The sequence below is a fragment of the Scylla paramamosain genome, unplaced genomic scaffold (assembly GCF_035594125.1).
Source record: "Scylla paramamosain isolate STU-SP2022 unplaced genomic scaffold, ASM3559412v1 Contig28, whole genome shotgun sequence".
Taxonomy (NCBI): domain Eukaryota; kingdom Metazoa; phylum Arthropoda; class Malacostraca; order Decapoda; family Portunidae; genus Scylla; species Scylla paramamosain.
In genome coordinates this window covers 245,001-262,500 of record NW_026973693.1, presented here as the reverse complement: position 1 = coordinate 262,500, position 17,500 = coordinate 245,001, and the positions used below count along the sequence as shown (strand labels likewise).

At 38.9% G+C, this 17,500-nt stretch overlaps 1 long non-coding RNA gene across 1 annotated transcript in view; it reads left to right on the top strand.

Moving 5' to 3' along the window:
* LOC135097688 (uncharacterized) overlaps positions 1–17,500 on the top strand; it is a 24,222-nt gene that overhangs the window by 1,598 nt on the left and 5,124 nt on the right. Inside the window, exon 2 of the long non-coding RNA XR_010265975.1 lies at positions 11,023–11,060. This is a non-coding gene — a long non-coding RNA (uncharacterized LOC135097688). The remainder of the gene's footprint in view (positions 1–11,022; positions 11,061–17,500) is intronic.

Sequence of the window (17,500 nt, the reverse complement as noted above, 5' to 3'; positions counted from 1 at the left end):
TTCCAACCCAGTGGTTGGTCGTGTTTTCGTAGCGAAGACAGCTTTCTTTGTGGTCATCCAAGTTCCAAGCTTCTAAGTTCTTATTAACTTAGTGAATTAATAAGTGCAAGTTCTAGTGTAGCGCAAAACTGGCTTGAAAAGCTGGTGGCAGGCGATTGATATTTGAGGCAGGCAGATTCGCTCCTGTGGGCTCTCAACTCGCCACGTCAAACCAATAGCTACCTACATCCCTACATATCTACTTCCCAATTTATTTATAGTAGTAACTTATACTAAGTTTGTACTATATTAATCTTAACTACCCTTTAGTATGCCTTTACAATATATATACAAATCTTAGCACAAACCAATATTACATAGATGTTATGCGTGATGCGAGTGGAATACTGGCCTGGTCCGCACTTGAATGTCTGTATTCTCCTGGACCAAAGGCAACCCTCCGGATCTGCGGACCTCAATACGGTTGATTGGGGCAGACTCAGGAGAGTACTCTAATGGAATTATGTTGATGATAGTTCTAAGAGTTCTTTGTCCCTTTACAAGAATTTTTACCAGGATACAATCTCAGTATCCTAGCTAAAGGGCAAGTGAAACGACTCTGCTCCATTTTTAACGAGACAATTTCACCTTCCTTAACGGAAACTATTTTTTCACCTGGTTCAGCGCCATAGAATTTCTCGCAAAGACTGACAAGATACTCTTCAGACCAGTATTTCTCCCACCTATGTAACAATTTGTTTTGTTGATAACTTTCCCACAAAGAAACTGGGACCTATATTCTGTATTTCTTTTTTTTTTTTTATGTAGGAGGGGCACCGGCCAAGGTAAAAAAAAAAGAAAAAAAAAAAGGCACACTGAGGTGCCAGTCCCCATATAGAGGCGAAAGCCTTAGTCAAAAATACAGGTCTTGAAACCTCCCTCTTGAAAGAGTTCAAGTCATAGGAAGGAAATACAGAAGCAGGTAGGGAGTTCTAGAGTTTACCACAGACAGGGATGAATGAATGAGAATACTGCTTAGCTCTTGCATTAGAGGTGGATACAATAAGATTGAGAGAAAAAAAGAAAGGCTTGTGTTTATAAGTAAAGTTTATAACTAAAGGACAGACAGAGGATATTCAGTGTAGAAGAGGGATACAGTTGAAAGGCATTCAAAAAGAGTGGATAGTTGTCTGGAATGTTGCGTCGAATTGATAAATGGAGTAATTGAGATTTTGAGACAATGAACAATACCTTCTGAGGGTCTCGGAAGTTTAATAATCTGATAGGGTCTCTCCTACTGTTCTTAGAATTTGCGCCTCTTTCAGTTCTGTCTATCAACATCTACCTTTTCTTCTTGATGGAAGTTTGCTTACATTCAGCCTGTTCCTAAAAAAGGGTGACCGTTCTAATCCTTCAAACTACTGTCTTATTCCTTTATTTTCCTGCCTATCTAAAGTTTTTGAATCTATCTTCAACAGGAAGATTCTTAATCATATGACTTCACAACCTTCTATCTGATCGCCAGTATGGGGTTCCTTCAAAGGTCGCTGTACCGATGATCTGACTTTCCTCAATGAGTCTTGGTCTCTTTTAGAGATCTTGGTGAAACTTTTGTTGGTGTTTTAGACATATGAAAAGCTTTTGATAGAGTCTGGCACAAAACTTTGATTTCCAAATTGCCCTCCAATGGCTTATATCGTTTTCTCTATAACCGTCCTATTTGTGCCGTGGTAGAGGCTCAGTTTTTTCTTCCTAAATCTATTAACAATGGTGTTTCCCAATGTTTCTCCTGTCACCCACTCTCATCCTTTTATTCGTCAATGATCTTCTAAACTAAACTTTTTGTCCTATCCACTCCTATGCTGATGATACCACCCTGCACTTTTCCACATCTTTTCGTAGACGTCCAATCTTTCAGGAAATAAACAGTTCACGCAGGGAACCCACAGAACGCCTGACTTCTGATCTCTCTAAAATTTCTGACTGGGCCAGAGCAAAGCTGGAATTGTTCAATGCCTCAAAAACTAAATTGCTCCACCTTTCAACTCAACACAATCTTCCAGACAACAATTCCCTCTTTTTCAATGACAGTCAACTGTCCTGCTCTTCTACACTGAACATTCTCGGCCTGTCATTTTCTTAAAATCTAAACTGGAAACTTCACATCTCATCTCTAGGTGAAACACCTTCTATAGAGTTAGGTGTTCTGAGACGTCTCCACCAGTTTTCCTCAACCACCCACTCCCAGCTGCTAACTCTGTACAAGGGCCTTATCTTTCCATGTATGGAGTATTCTTCACGTGTGTGGTGTTCCACTCATACCGTTCTTCTAGAGTGGAATGAAAAGGTTTTTGTTTCATCAACTCCTCTCCTCTAACTGACTATCTTTAGCCTCTTTTTCAGCGCCGCGATGTTGCATCTCTTGGTATCTTCTATCGCTATTTTTATCCTAACTGCTCTTCTGATCTCGCTAACGGCATGCCTGCTCTCCTCCCGCAACCTCAATGCATAATACTTTCTTCTTTCTCTCATTCCTATTCTGTCCATCTCTCTAATGCAAGAGTTAACGAGTGTTCTCAGTCATTCATACCTTTCTCTGGTAATCTCTGAAATTCCCTGTCTTCCGTATTTCCACCATCCCATGACTTGAACTCCTTAAAGAGGGAGGTTTCAAGACACATCCTTCAATTTCTTACTAACGCATTGGACCCTGTTAAGACGGGCATTTTAGTGGTTATTTTCTGTTACTGGATTTCTGTTGCCCTTGGGTAGTGTCCCTCCCACATAAAAAACAAAATTTCAGTAACTTCTAGATAAATATATCTTGTCCTGGCACAGGTGAATGAACATATATAAAGCTTTTTTTTGAACGTCACTCTCATCTGCTATTATCAGAGCGCTCGTGTATTCTGCTCCCGTTACTTCGAAGGGTCTACCTACGGTTACTTTTTCCGAAGGTAGATTTGGGGGTTCTGGCCTCATAACGTCAGCATATGTTCCACTCCTTCAGTTAAGTTTTTAGTACTTGACGTATCTCAACTTGACGTATCTAACTTGAGATAGTGTTTCTTCAATCCTTCCATGCAATGTTATTCTATGAGCTTCCATTCTGATTAATTTGGTGAGGTAACTCTCCTTTGGTAGCCGGATAGGTTGCTTTGTTCCATATGGTAGTTCTAACTCCGCACCTTATGATTTGCTCTTTATCCATGTATAGCCTAAGATTTTTTATTAGCTTAATATTACCTTTGGATCATTCACCTAGAGCCTTATGGATATCTATAAGGAATTCGTGCTGTTTATTTATTTATTTATTTATTTATTTATTTATTTTTATGTAGGAGGGACACTGGCCAAGGGCAACAAAAATCCAATTAAAAAATAATGCCCACTGAAATGCCAGTCCCATAAAAGGGTCAAGGCAGTAGTAAAAAAACTGATGGATAAGTGTCTTGAAACCTTCCTCTTGAAGGAATTCTAATCATAGGAAGGTGAAAATAGAGAAGAAGGCAGGGAGTTCGAGAGTTTACCAGAGAAAGGGATGAATGATTGAGAATACCGGTAACTCTTTCGTTAGAGAGGTGGACGGAATAAGAGAGAGAGAAAGAAGAAAGTCTTGTGCAGCGAGGCCGCGGGAGGAGGGGAGGCATGCAGTTAGCAAGATCAGAAGAGCAGTTAGCATGAAAATAGCGGTAAAAGACAGCTACAGATGCAACATTGCGGCGGTGAGAAAGAGGCTGAAGACAGTCAGTTAGAGGAGAGGAGTTGATGAAACGAAAAGCTTTTGAATCCACCCTGTCTAGAAGAGCAGCATGAGTGGAACCCCCAACAGGACATGTGAATCATACTCCATATATGGACGGATAAGGCCCTTGTACAGAGTTAGCAGCTGCAGAGGTGAGAAAAACTGGCGGAAAAGTTTCAGAACGCTTAATTCATAGAGGCTGTTTTAGCTAGAGATTAGATGTGAAGTTTCCAGTTCAGATTATAAGTAAAGGAAAGACAAAGGATGTTCAGTGTAGAAGAAGGGGACAGTTGAGTGTCATTGAAGAAAAGGGGATACTTGTCTGGAAGGTTGTGTCGAGTTGATAGATGGAGGAATTGAGTTTTTGAGGCATTGAACAATACCAAGTTTGCTCTACCCCAATCAGAAATTTTAGAAAGATCATAAGTCAAGCGTTCTGTGGCTTACCTGCGTGAAATCTTTACCTCCTGGAAGGTTGGACGTCTATGAAAAGACATGGAAAAATGCAGGGTGGTATCATCAGCATAGGAGTGGACAGAACAAGAAGTTTTGTTTAGAAGATCAATAATGAATAATAAGAAGAAAGTGGCTGACAGGACAGAACCTTGAGGAAGTACAGTGACCATCTACCACAGTAGCAATAGAACGGTCAGAAAGGAAACTTAAGATGAAGTTACAGAGAGAAGGATAGAAACCGTAGGAGGGTAGTTTGGAAATCAAAGCTTTGTGCCAGACTCTATCGAAACCTTTTGATATGTCCAAGGCAACAGCAAAAGTTTCACTAAAATCTCTAAAAGAGGATGACCAAGACTCAGTAAGAAAAGCCAGAAGATCACCATTAGAGAGGCCTTGACGGAACCCATACTGGCAATCAGATAGAAGGTTGTGAAGTGATAGATGTTTAAGAATCTTCCTGTTGAGGATAGATTCAAAAACTTTAGATAGGCAGGAAATTAAAGCAATAGGACGGTAGTTTGATGGATTAGAACGGTCGCCCTTTATAGGAAAAAGTTGAATGTAGGCAAACTTCCAGCAAGAAGGAAAGGTAGATGTTGACAGACAGAGCTGAAAGAGTTTGACTAGACAAGGTGCAAGCATGGAGGCACAGTTCTGGAGAACAATAGGAGGGACCCCATCAGGTCCATAAGCCTTACGAGGGTTTAGGCCAACAAGAGCATGGAAAACATCATTGCGAAGAATTTTAATAGGTAGCATGAAGTAGTCAGAGGGTGGAGGAGAAGGAGGAACAAACCCAGAATCGTCCAAGGTAAAGTTTTTATCAAAGCTTTGAGCGAAGAGTTCAGCTTTAAAAATAGATGTGATAGCAGTGGTGCCATCTGTTTGAAATAAAGGAGGGAAAGAAGAAGAAGCAAAGTTATTGGAGATATTTATGGCTATATGCCAGAAGTCACGAGGGGAGTTAGATCTTGAAAGATTTTGACACTTTCTGTTAGTGAAGGAGTTTTTGGCTAGTTGCTTGGCATGGTTCCGGGCAGAAATATAAAGTGCATGAGATTCTGGTGATGGAAGGCTTAAATACCCTTTATGGGCCACCTCTATATCATGTATAGCACGAGAACAAGCTGTGTTGAACCAAGGTTTGGAAGGTTTAGGTTGAGAAAAAGAGCGAGGAATGTACATTTCCATGCCAGACACTATCACTATCAGCAAAATACCTCCTCAGGTCCCCCCAACTGACAGAGTCAAAACGTCAGAGGCACCTACGCTTAGGGGGATCCTGAGGAGGGATTGGAGTGATAGGACAAGATACAGATATGAGATTGTGATCGGAGGAGCCCAAGGGAGAAGAAAGGGTGACAGCATAAGCAGAAGGATTAGAGGTCAGGAAAAGGTCAAGAATGTTGGGCGTATCTCCAACACGGTCAGGAATACGAGTAGGGTGTTGCACCAATTGCTCTAGGTCGTGAAGGATAGCAAAGTTGAAGGCTAGTTCACCAGGATGGTCAGTGAAGGGAAAGGAAAGCCAAAGCTGGTGGTGAACATTGAAGTCTCCAAGAATGGAGATCTCTGCAAAAGAGAAGAGGGTCAGAATGTGCCCCACTTTGGAAGTTAAGTAGTCAAAGAATTTCTTAGTCAGAGGAGTTAGGTGAGAGGTATACAGCACAGATAAATTTTAGTTTGAGAGTGACTCTGTAGTCGTAGCCAGATGGTGGAAAACTGGAAAGATTCACGAACGGGGGCACGAGAGCAGGTTAAGTAATTTCGCATATAAACGCAACATCCAGCTTTGAATCGAAAATGAGGATAGAGAAAGTAGGAGGGAACAGAAAAGGGGCTACTGTCAGTTGCCTCAGACACCCGAGTTTCAGTGAGGAAAAGAAGATGAGGTTTAGAAGAGGAAAGGTGGTGTTCTACAGATTGAAAATTAGATCTTAGGCCGCGAATGTTGCAGAACTTAACGAAGAAAAAGTTGAGGGGGGATATCAAGATACTTAGGGTCGTCGACAGAAAGGCAGTCCGACCTGGGGACATTCATAGTCCCCTCCCCAGATGGGGATTCCGAGGCTGGTGTAGGAGTCGCCATGATAATCTTGAAATTTTTGAGTGAATGGTGTGTGTGTTATTAGGTGCTTGTAGTTTTGTGTGGAGGAAAAAAGTTGTCGTTAGAGGGCAGGCTGTGACTACCCCCTTGTGTTGTGAGACACAAAGGGAAACGTTCAGTGAGGTCACAGCTGGGTTTAATGATAAGTTCACAGCACCCCCTGAACAGTGCTTAAGACCTCACTTGTAGTAATTATCGTTTCGGCAGGTGTCTACTGCCTTCTCCTGTGAAAGTTTAGTAGAGGAGAGGTGGTGTTCTACAGATTGAAAATTAAATCTAAGAACGCGAATGATGTAGTAGTTAATGAAGAAAAAGTAGAGGTGGGTGTCAAGACACTTAGGGTCGATATCAGAAGAGCAATCTGACCAAGGGACATTTGTGGTCCCCTCCCAGAAAGAAACTTCGAAGCTGGTGTAGGAGTCGCCATGATAATTTTGAATTTTGAGTGAAGGGTGTGTGTGTAACTAGGAGCTTGTAATTTTGTGTGAAGGAAGAGAGTTTTCTTTATAGGGCAGGTTGTGACTGCCCTTATGTATTGTGAGACACACAAGGAAACGTTTAGTAAGGTCATATCTGTGTTTAATAATAAGTTCACAGCACCGCCTGTTTCAGTGTTTAAACCTCGCTGGGAGTAATTATCGTTTCGGCAGGTACCTACTGCCTCTTCATATATATATATATATATATATATATATATATATATATATATATATATATATATATATATATATATATATATATATATATATATATATATATATATATATATATATATATATATTGATTGATTGATTGATTGATTGATTGATACATAAGTTTGGGTATTTTTATTGGTTAGGAGACTCGAAATTTTTAATTGATCTTGTCCTTTCATTGGCAGGTTTAAAGCTGTTACTTTTATCTTTACTTACAGAGTTTTTCTGTGATCCTGTGTGGAACAGAATCTTGACCTCCATCTTTGACTACTAATATCTAATTCTGCTATAAAAACTGCTGCAGGAGGCAGGATGCTTATTGTTGGTTTCATTATGTGAAAGGGTTATTTTAATTTCATACCATATTACCTTACATAGAGTAACATGATGCACTCCTTTCTTACATATAGGGAACATATGCAGGTTTCTCTTACTTTTTTTTTTTTATTTGGTGTGATTCATTTAAGTATAATGTGCACACTTCTAGCTCCACTATGGTCTGATCATTTTATCTAAAGCATTTAGGCGTTGTCCTTTACGGGGATTTCCTGGCCTGTGGCGTTGCCAATCCTTGCGCTGAGCAAATTATCGGATTAGATAATCCCACTCTCTCTCTCTCTCTCTCTCTCTCTCTCTCTCTCTCTCTCTCTCTCTCTCTCTCTCTCTCTCTCTATGTCTATCTATCTCTATGTCTTCCTCCTCACGCACGTGTTGCGGATGGAAGTGACCAATGGAATGACACAGCCGCTCTGACAGTGCGACCTGGCTGAAGCATTAAAAAAAAAAAAAAAGATAATAATAATAATAATAATAATAATAATAATAATAATAATAATAATAATAATAATAATAAAAACGTTACATCGCAGGGAGGAAACTCAGCTAAATATTGTGCTGTTTGAAAAAAATGCAGTTATCACAAAAAAAAAAAAAAATACTACATTAACTTAGCTTTTTAGAGAATTGTGGTTTCCCCCCCGAAAAAAAAATACAGTTGTTACTAAAAAAATAAATAAACATATACTACATTAACTAAGCTTTTTTAGAGGATTAGAGTGTAAACTTAAACTCCTTGTAATTTTGAAGTAGTAAGTACCTGACATGAGGTGTGTTATAGAAGATTGGCAGAGCTATAGGCCGGGAAATCCCCGGAAAGGACAACGCCCAAATGCTTAGGGTAAAATGGTCTGACCATAGTCTGTTTATCGTCCTTTCTAACCCTTGGTAATTGCAGCAGTGTATTGTGTTGTTCAGAGCAAAACGCACATTTCCTTAGTGTTGGCGTTTTAGGTCTCGCTCCTGTCTTGTTATTATAGTTAGCATGGGGTGGTACCTCTGCCCTCTTATTTACAGTGGTAGAGAAGTTACCTATTGTTTCCGGGTCCCCATAACCTGGCTTGGCTTCATTTGCTGGGTAATAGTTAGGTTTGGATTCGCTTCCTTTCATTTTATAGGGTTGGATCTTGTTCACCTGTTCATGGTAAGTTTCATTAGGATCTATTTTATTTGGTTTCAATGTCTCTTCATTGCTCATGTTTCTGTAAATTTTCAGCAATGATTCATCAATTTCCTTGAAGATGAGTTGGCTTTTTAGGTAAATACAACATTTCTAGTGTTTTCTTAGCTTCCTTTCTATTATAAGGCTTATCAAGCTGTATCCTCAATATTATTGACTTCAGGCATTCTAATTGAACCTGAAAAGTTGTAATTCCTTATAATTATGGTTAAGAGATAGTAAATCTAGGAGTTTATAGATGAATTTAGTGCTTATTAGCTCCTTTTCATTATAATTCTCTCTGAGCAACCTGATGGCAACCTGATCATAATTTTCTTCTGTAATAACGAATTTATAAATTATTAGGTAGGCAATGTCTTTTAGTTGCCTTAACAGACAGGAGAATTTACTTATTTTGTGCAATGCCTTGTCTTTGATGGATTAATCCCTTCTATCTTTTCCAGAATGATTGTCACTCAGTGATATTCCTTGTAAATACTGGTAAAGTTATAACTGGCAGTGTTATGTAAAGCTGGGCTTTCATTGCGGAATTGTGGGGGGGGGGTGTTATTAGTTGAATTACTTCGTAATACTTCTAATTCATCTTCAAACATAGTTAACCGTTCCCCATAATTTACTTCTTGTTATTCATAGTCTGAATTGAATTGTTCATAGCTTCAGAATGTTCATCAGCTCACAGTTTACCTTCTAACTGGTTGAATGTACCCTGACAACTACTTTTTTTTTCTTTATTGATTTTTCTACTCTGTAATTTGCCCTGGGTTAATTTTTCACTGCCTGTTAGCTCATTGCTTTACTTGATAGTTCTTGCCAACCAACCTTGTTTTGTTGCGAAGGATTTCTTTAAGATTTTAATAGACATGTTTGTAGATCTAATTTTAGGTTGTTCTTATTTAACCTTATACGTTGTGGTAGTTTACACCTCCAGTTCTACTGACCTCAACATATGTTTGAGATGTTTCAGGCTGGGCTTTAGATTAGTGGTTTGTATAATACGCCTTTATGACTTCATCCCACATTTTCCTGTCTACGAATTACCTGAGATGGCAGCACACGTGTCTCCTACCTTCCTTGCCAGATGCCATTATATTTTAGGTTATATTTGCACTATAACAATCTCTGAAGAATAGTGGTTTTGTATTTCTCTATTTATGCCTTTAATGTGTTCCGTTATGTCACTAAGGTCCGTTTTACCGGTTTACCTCATTGATAACCGGATACAATATGGATAATTCGTGAGGCTATTTTAACACCTATTTTGATCTTCGATCGTGGTCAAAGGTTTCACGTCACTGAAAAGTCCTTATTTCACATCCGTGAATTTGCAGAATTGCTCTGTGAGTGTTCCTGTGGCCAACTAATGCCATACGAAACATCTGTTATGAAGCTTCTATAACTTTCGGTAGCTACAAGAAGCCGTCTTCCTCACTCGGATTACCAAAATTAATTATGGGAAATTTTTGACCTTAACACTAATCCTTTTGCTCTCTCAGCTAACACATAATTACAGAAAGCATCGCAAAATATAATTTTAATTAACTGATAACTTTGCTGTGGTACAAGTGGATAGCAGGAAGTTGTGATGGCTGGGGTCACTGGCGAGTTGGTGTCACTGTGCGCACCAAGCTAGTCTCTGGTCGTGTTTTCGTAGCAAAGACAACTTTCTGTTTGGTTATCCAAGTTCCGAGCCTCTAAATTCTCATTAACTTAAAGAATTTAACAAGTGCAAGCTTTAAGGTGGCGGAGAACTGACTTGAAAGGCTGTCGGCTGGTGACTGCTACTCGAGGGGGAGGGCCTGCACTCAGGAAAGTCCTCGCACTCTCTGCGCATATGCGTGCAGTCTCGCCATGTAATTATCTGCCACCTTCTTATCATCTAATCTAACCCGAAACTAACTAATGTAACCTGACCTAACTTTAACCTTAACCTAACTACCGTTTAACCTAACTACCTTGTACCAAATTACTGGATATCGTCTCTTGTTTATTATAAAACATTATTTCAGCTGGGTTAGGTAAGGTTAGGTTTAAGTTAGTCAGGTTAGGTTTGATTATTAGGTTAGATTTGGTTAGGTTAGGTAAGGTTAGCTTAATTTGGTTAGATTAGGTTACGTTAAGTTAGCTGATGAGAAGGTGGCGGCCATTCATGAGACTAGACTTCTTGCACCAATCACGAGGCGAGACTGGCTCTCAAATGCGCAGTGTGCGGGGACTTTCCTGCGTGCAGGGCCTCTCCTCGATACAGGCAGGCTCGCTCCTCAAAACAATAGCTACCTATATACGCACTCATCTTCTTCCCAGATTATTTATAGTAGAAACTAAAACTTTGTTTGTATTATGTTAACACTAATTACCCTTTATTTACATGCAAGTCACAGCACAGAACAATAATACATTTATATTATCGGTGATGCGAGTGCAAATTTTCACAGAGATGTTGCACCACTTCCTTATTTTTTTAAATCAATAAATCATGAGCCCTGACCCAAGTTGTAACTGTTCATTATATTTCCTTTTCTCGCAGGTTGTGGTCGAGTCGAGACATGCAAGCACCGTTGCACCGTGAGTTGCAGCTACTCTTGTGGTTGTCTTACACTGAACAAACATTATATAAGAGTGACACCATCAAACAACAAAAATACGAAACAACAAGAACAACATCGAACAACACTAAAATAAAAAAACAATCACAACTTTAAACAACAACAACAACAACAATAATAACAACAATAACAACAAAAACTACGACAACAACAACAAGAACACCGATATAAACAACAGCAACGACGACAAGAACAACAACAACAAAAACAACAACAACAACAACAACAACAACAACAAAAATAACATGGAATAACGACAAACAACTAAACTAAACTAAACTAAACTAAACTAAAACGACATAAAAAAAACAACAAAAAGAACAACCAAACGAAAAAAAAAAAAAAAACACAGAGGGAGGCAATAGGCACCTGTCAAAACAATAGTTGCTCCCAGCACTAAACTGGTTTTGTATTGGATCGAGGGGTGTTGTGAACTTATCAATGACCCAACTCAGACCTCAGTGAACGTTTCCTTTGTGTCTTAATACAAGTGGGCAGTCACAGACTGCTCTCTCAATAGAAAAAAGACAACTCTTTTCCTTCACACAACTATACACACACCCATCATTCAAAATATCAAAAAGTTTTTGTATAGAATCTGGCACAAAGCCTTGACTTCCAAACTACCGTCCTACGGCTTCTATCCTTCTCTCTGTAACTTCATCTCATGTTTCCTTTCTGACCGTTCTATTGCTCCTGTGGTAGACAGTCAGTGTTCTTCTCCAAATCTATTAACGGTGGTGTTCCTCAGGGTTCTGTCATGTCACCCACTTTCTTATTATTATTCATCAATGACCTTCTAAACCAAACTTCTTACCCTATCCCCTCCTACGCTGATGATACCACCCTGTATTTTACCACGTCTTTTCATAGACGTCCATCCCTTCAGGAAGTAAACATTTCACGCAGGGAAGCCAGAGAACGCCTGACTTTTGATCTTTCTAAAATTTTTGATTGGGGCATAGCAAACTTGGTATTGTTCAGTGCCTCAAAAACTCAATTCCTCCATCTATCAACTCGACACAACCTTCTAGACAACTATCCCCTCTTCTTCAATGATACTCGACTGTCCCTCTCCTCTACACTGAACATCCTCGGTCTGTCCTTAACTTATAATCTGAATTGGAAACTTCACATCTCATCTCTAGCTAAAACAGCTTCTATGAAGTTAAGCGTTCTGAGACGTCTCCGCCAGTTTCCCTCACCTCCCCCCTCCCAACTGCTAACTCTGTACAAGGGCCTTATCCGTCCATGTATAGAGTATGCTTCACATGTCTGGGGGGGTTCCACTCATACTGCTCTTTTAGACAGGGTGGCATCAAAAGTTTTTCGTTTCATCAACTCCTCTCTTCTAACTGACTGTCTTCAGCCTCTCTCTCATCGCTGCAGTATTTCATCTCTAGCTGTCTTCTGCTGCTATTTTCATGCTAACTGCTCTTCTCATCTTGCTAACTGCATTCTTCCCCTCCTCCTGCGGCCTCGCTGCTCAAGTTTTTCTTTTTTTTCTCTCACCCCTATTCTGTCCACCTCTCAAATGCAAGAGTTAACCAGTATTCTCAATCATTCATCCCTTTCTCTGGTGAACTCTGGAACTTCCTGCCTGCTTCTGTATTTCCAATTTCCTGTAAATTGAATTCCTTCAAGAGGGAGGTTTCAAGACACTTACTAAATTATCCTTCAATTTTTGACTACCGCTTTGGACCCTTTCCTGGGACTGGCATCTCTGTGGGCTTTTTTTTTTTTTAATTGGATTTTTGTTGCCCTTGGCTAGTTTCCCTCCTACATAATTATAAAATAATAATAATAATGAAATAAATAAATAAATAAATAAATAAAAATTCAATATGATGATTCCTACACAAGTCTCAGAGTCCACATCTCTAGAGGGGACCACAAATGTCTTCAGGTCGGACTGCATTTCTTCTGGTATCATTCGTAAATCCCTTGACACCCTCTTAACTTTTACTTCATTAACTTCTGCAATATTCGTGCCTTTAGATCTAGATTTAGATTTGGAACACCATCTCTCCTCTAGTAAACCTCATCTTCTTTTCCTCACCGAAACGCAGGTGTCTGAGGCCTGACAGTAATTACTTCTCTGTTCCCTCTTAGTTTCTTTGTCATAACAACCCAACTTGCTCTCGTACCCGCACGCTTGAGTCTTCCAAAGCTTCTACCATCCACCTACGACTATTCACTCTAAAATTTTTTTTTTCTGTGTTGTATAGCTCTGTACTAACTCCACTAGCTATATTTTTTTTTTTTTTTGTTTACTGTTTAACTTTCACATTGGACCAAATTCTGATTCTTACCTTTCACGGAAATTTCCATTCTTGGAGACTTCATTGTTCACCAATAGCTTTGTTATTCCTCATTCTTCACTGACCATCCTGTTGAACTAGTATTCAACTTTACTATCCTCCATGATCTAGAGCAAGTATTGCAACACTCTATTCGTATTTCTGACCGTGATGGAGAAACACCCAATAATCTTGATCTTTTCCTAACTTCTAATCCTTTTGCGTATGTCATCAAAGTCTTTCCTGTTGGACTCCTACCACAACCACAACTTTGTTATTTGTTCTACTCCCTCCTCAGAATCCCCAAAAGTGGAGGCACCTCTAGCGTTTTTTTCCTGCTAATTAGGGGAACTGAAGAGGTACTATTCGGATTTTCTTTGGAATGATTACTGCTTCCGTATCAGAGACCCGTCTCTGTATGCTGAACGCATAACAAATGTGATGGTGGTTGGCATGGAGGTGTACATTCCTCATTTTTTCTCTTCCTAAACCTTCTAAACCTTGGTTTAACACATCCTATTCTTGTGTTATACATGGTAGGTGGGTTATACCCACAAGAGATACTGGAACCTTTCATCACCTGAATTTAATGCACTTTATATTTCCTCTTGTGACTTCGGACACCTCGTCAAAAAATATCTCTAGTAACTTTGCTTCTTCATCTTTGCCACATTTATTTCAACCTGATAGTACAACTGCTATCTCATCTATCTCTAAAGCTGAAATTTTATCTCACACCTTTGCTAAAAACTCTACCGTGGATGATTCAGTACTTGTTCCTCCCTCTTCTCCACTTTCCAACTATTTCCTGCTACACATTATGATCCCTCGTAATGATGTTTTCATGCCCTAGCTGGTATTAACCCTTTGGAAGATTTATGTTGTTTTCTGAAATTATGTGTTCGTGCTTGTACTTCGCCTAGTCATACTCTTCCAAATCTGCCTATTGTTATGGACAGCGTACCACACTACTTGTTACACCCGCGGACACAACATGAAATCGCTTACCCAGGTAATTCCTACTGTTTGAGGACAGCAGTGTCTCAATTGTTTCCCCTTAGTATGACACAAGGAACCCACATCTTAACAGAAATACAACGATTATTTTTACATGAAAAAAAAAGAGACAAACAAACACAAAACAACACAAGCTTCAGCCCGGATATCAGGAGCAAAGCAGACAAGTTACTCCCTTCTCTTCACAACACAACCGCAATAACACAAAATTTATTTACCATCTCGTCATACTCCAACTCCACACATAAACATTTTCACAATAATCTCACAATTCGTTATTTAAACACCAGCCAGGCGCATAACTGCAGTGAACAAAAAAATGTTTAAGTCACTTACAATAGTGGAAATGTAATTACTTACAAACATACTAGCAGAGAAGGCGAGAAGGCGGAAGCAGGAAAGAACAGGAGGCCTGCTGGGTCACCGACTTTTATGCCCGAGGTGATCCAGCTTGGTGGCGTCTGGCAACTGAACGCTCGCAGTTGTATATGAAGACACAACCCGTTTATCTCTCTCTCTCTCTCTCTCTCTCCATACAAAGGGACGAAGCTACTCACAAATTATGTCAGAGTCTACCTTCATTGTCTCACGCTCCCTTGTTCCCCATTAATAAGGAAGTGATCACGTGGTGCCTGAAACAAATGGGGACACCCATGTTCACTTCATACAACACTCACAGAAATACACCTGTGAAAGCAGTGTTGATCCTCTGACATGCTCTACCCAAGAGAGGCTTTTGTCTTTAATGTTCGAGAATAGAGTGTGAAAAAGGTTTCTGTTCTAATCTCTTAAACTACTGCCCTATTGATTTAATTTCCTAGCCCTCTGATGTTTTTAATATATATCCTGAATAGGAAAATTCTTAAACTTCTATCATTTCATGACCATACATGTGATCGCCAGTATGAGTTCAGTCATGGCCGCTCTATTGGCTATCCTTACTGAGTCGTCCTTATGCAATTTTAAAGATTTTGTGAAACTTTCGTTGTTGTCTTAGATATATCAAAAGGTTTTGACAGAATATGGCACAATCTTTAATTTCCAAACTATGTTCCTACCTTCTTACCTTCTATGTAATATCATCTTCTTTTCTTCACGTCTCTTCATAGACGTCCAACCCTTTAGAAACTAAACAGCTAACATAGAGAAACCACACAACACCATACTTCTAATCTTTTTAAAATTTCTGTTTGGGATAAAGCAATGCCTCAAAATTCAGTTCCTTCATCTGTTAACTTAACAAAACCTTCCCCTTTTTTGTTTTTTTTTCATTGACACAACGGTCTCCTGCTTCTACATTGAACTTCCTCTGTCAGTCTTTCACTAATAATCTAAGCTGGAAATCTCACATCTCATCTCTAACTAACTATATGAAGTTAGATATTCAGAGTTGTCTCCACCAGTTTTTCTCACCCTCTCCTCCAATTTCACATCTCATCTCTAACTAAAACAGCTTATATGAAGTTAGAAATTCAGAGTCGTCTCCATCAGTTTTTCTCACCCTCTCCTCCTAACTTGTTCTTGGGTGTAGTATTGTTCAGATGTTTCCAGGAGTGAACGAAAACACAAATAGAACGGCTGGTGTGTGTATATATATATATATATATATATATATATATATATATATATATATATATATATATATATATATATATATATATATATATATATATATATATATATATATATTATCCCATATAATAGAAAATGATGTGCCTTGACAGAGATAAAGGTTTTGTCAGGTTGCATTTTTTTTTTCACCCCATATAATGAGATAGAGAGAGAGAGAGAGAGAGAGAGAGAGAGAGAGAGAGAGAGAGAGAGAGAGAGAGAGAGAGAGAGAAAAGTTTCATATGTTTATTATTCCCATGCTATGAATGGAAATTCCCTCCTCAGAGCTACCGATACCAAACAAGGGATGCGAAATTTTATTTTTATGTTTGTTAAGGCTTTTATTTTCACCTTTACATACACCTTCTAGAACACTATATTGTGTGTAACAAATAAGTATATTATAAAAACTTATAAATATACAAGAATTGCATGTTCAAGAAAATGACTGGATGTGCATCTGGCAGCACCCCACGTCTGTAGGTCGTGGCTACTACACCCACAGTTCTCAAAAAAATAGAACATACTTTGGATTTTTACCGATTACTCTGAATTCTCGTTTCTTTCTTTTTTTTTTCTTTCTAGTTATGGATTTGAGAAATAACTTACCTTTTTGTATGTGATGAATTCTGGGGAAACAGCAGCCCGCCCCGTGTAGCCAACTCCGAGCCCAAAAGATAGGTATGTGTATGAAAATATTCACTCCTGACTTGTCGAAATATTCTTTGTTACTGTTAGTGACAAGTCTTATATATATACAAACAAAGTTGAAGGCACGTAATATGATTCAAAACCAAAATAGTATAAATACTCGTACCTACTAAACACTGTACGGTTAATAATGGTACTGAGGCGTAGAGAGCCAACTGGTCCGCGGGGAGGGAGTGGGAGGTGGGGCCAGGCTGTGACTGAGTAGTCGCGCAGGTGAAGACACCAACAGAGACCCACAAACAAAATAAAAAGAAGAAGCGTCTCGTAAGCAAATAAATAAATAAATAAATATATATATATATATATATATATATATATATATATATATATATATATATATATATATATATATATATATATATATATATATATATATATATATATATATATATATATATATGAAACGCGAACTCCCGCTGCTGCTTGCGACTTAGTAGAAAACGGTTATCTATTTGTTTCAGTTTGAAAAACACGCCAGGAGAAAATGAATACATGGCAACTTAGCTCACACCCTCACACACTGACAGCTGATTTAATGGTTCCAGTGTTTGACTTGATATCAGATAACGAAGTGATTTACTGACTGATGATCAAAGATTTACGGCTGTGTATACTTGAAACCTTCGCTGTTCCTCATTGCTGCATAATGTGTGGCAAACATACGAGCCCATTTGACATAGTTCGTGTCATTGAGTTGCATAAGATCGGGAAAAGAAATTGTGAAATAGGCCGTGTTACAGGCATACCCGAAAAAAGAATG